The 2,086-nt window shown below is 30.6% G+C and overlaps 1 long non-coding RNA gene across 1 annotated transcript; it reads left to right on the top strand.

The window, feature by feature from the left end:
- Positions 1-441: 441 nt before the first annotated feature.
- On the top strand, positions 442-1,260 carry LOC149534977 (uncharacterized). Its single transcript, XR_016357841.1, has 4 exons — positions 442-508; positions 630-683; positions 781-846; positions 932-1,260. It is a non-coding gene; the product is annotated as an uncharacterized LOC149534977 (long non-coding RNA).
- Positions 1,261-2,086: the final 826 nt, after the last annotated feature.

Below are 2,086 nucleotides of genomic sequence, written 5' to 3'. Positions count from 1 at the left end.
TTGCTTTGACATAGACCCTTATTCATTGCATGAGTCCATTAGTTGAGGAGGAGCCTTTTGTGCGTGATGGTCACATGTGCACATCATGCAGATCCTTATACACATTTAGCAGTCATGTTGGAGATAGTATGGATGATGGGCTAGTCACTGATTAGTTCCTGAATGAGACATTTGGAATTGAGACATAGGTAAATTACAATTATAATAAACTAATTTGATCACATTTCATATATATAGTGAATGACTAATTAATTAGCATGTATTGACATTGTTCAAAATTCAAGGTCAGAGTGTTGGCAACCCTAGTAGTTATCCCTCGGCCCCATATTTTGTCCTGTCAACGAGTTCAGAGGTATGTATCAATTTAATCATTTAAATTAATACATATATTTACTAAGCAATCATATGAAGGATTGACAAATTTTTTTTGCATGTGCATCAGTTCTTTACTGGACCATTGACATTCACTAGGGACTCTGAGCCTAGGCATGATACGAGCTTTGTAGAGGTATATTTGTTTCATGTTAATTTAATTTATTTGATTATATTTGTTTTATGTTTCATGTCACATGTAACGTGTATTATATGACATGCAACTCTTGACATCTAAGACTCCTCATCTTTGGTAGTCCATCGATCATGGAGTGGTTGCAACTATGGCTAGTTTAGAGCCATTGACTAAGGTATGAAAGAATTTTCTTGGTTTTAGTTGTTTATAATAGTTAGTATCAGAATTTCTAATTTTATTTATAAGTGATTATATTTATTGAATTGTTGTAGGGTCTTGTTACACCTGATCGTCCGTGAGCCTTTAAGGTGGACTTGTAGAGTGACTATTTGATGGTGGTAAGAAAATAATTAATTTGTGTGTACATATATTTGATTTCAATGTATAATAATTTTTAATTAATATCTACTTTGTTTGCATCAGCTTGAGTTAGAGAAGAGCCTAAATAAGAGGACGAGTGAGCATGTGAGGAAGACCCCATCATCCCCATCATCTCCCTCCACATGATGATCGAAGACCTCTAGAGATTTATTTCATTCCCCTTGTGGGAAGGAGAAGATATAGTTGATAGACACACATGTATAGGCATCAGTGGACATATATGTTAGCTTTTATGCCAGTGGACATATTTGATATACATTTGATGTATATATGACATTTTATATTTGATGTATGACATATATTTGATGCATGACATTATTAGACTTATGACATTATTGGTTATAATATGATATGTTTGTTCATGTACAACATGATTGGTTATCATAATATATTATGTGTTTGTTAATGTATGACATTATTGGTTATCATTTTATATTATATGTTTGTTCATGTATGACAGTATTGGTTATCATAATATATTATAGTTCGTTCATGTATGACATTATTGGTTATCATAATATATTATATATTCTTTCATGTATGACATTATTGGTTATCATAATATATTATATGTTCATTCATGTATGACATTATTGGTTATCATAATATATTATGAGGTTGCATGGGTACTTGTACCCACACCCCTTGTACTCATACCCACGTACCCAAGTACTAGGTACTCGTGGAGAGCATCATAGCTAAGGACCTTGATTGAGATTTCTAATTTTTTTTTTTGGTTTTTTGTTTATGTATCAGCTCGTTGTTTATCAAGTTTAATTCAATACATAATCGGTTTGAAACTTTGATAGAATATTGATTAACAATAAACTTTATCACTGTTCAAGCATAAGTTTATCATTTCCAATATGTCATCGTCATATGATTTATGATCTTGTTTATATTTAAAATTTTCCTTATCTTTTATTTGTTTAGCAAGCTTAATTCAATACCTAATCAGTTTGAAACTTTGACACAATATTTACTAGCAATAAACTTTATCAGTGTTAAAGCCATAAATTTATCATTTGCAATATGTCATTGTCATATGATTTATGATATTCTTGTTCATGTTTAAAGTATGCCTTCTATGTTATGCATCTAAACATTTATCATAAATTATTATTACAAACATATAACAAATCTGAAACTGAAAACAATACATTACATTTACAAACTTGATCACTGTTCTTGATTTGA

The sequence above is a fragment of the Cupressus sempervirens genome, chromosome 10 (assembly GCF_028749045.1).
Source record: "Cupressus sempervirens isolate cs-2001-9-10 chromosome 10, ASM2874904v1, whole genome shotgun sequence".
Taxonomy (NCBI): Eukaryota; Viridiplantae; Streptophyta; class Pinopsida; order Cupressales; family Cupressaceae; genus Cupressus; species Cupressus sempervirens.
Note: the sequence above shows the minus strand (reverse complement) of the source record. Positions and strands in the feature narration are given on the sequence as shown.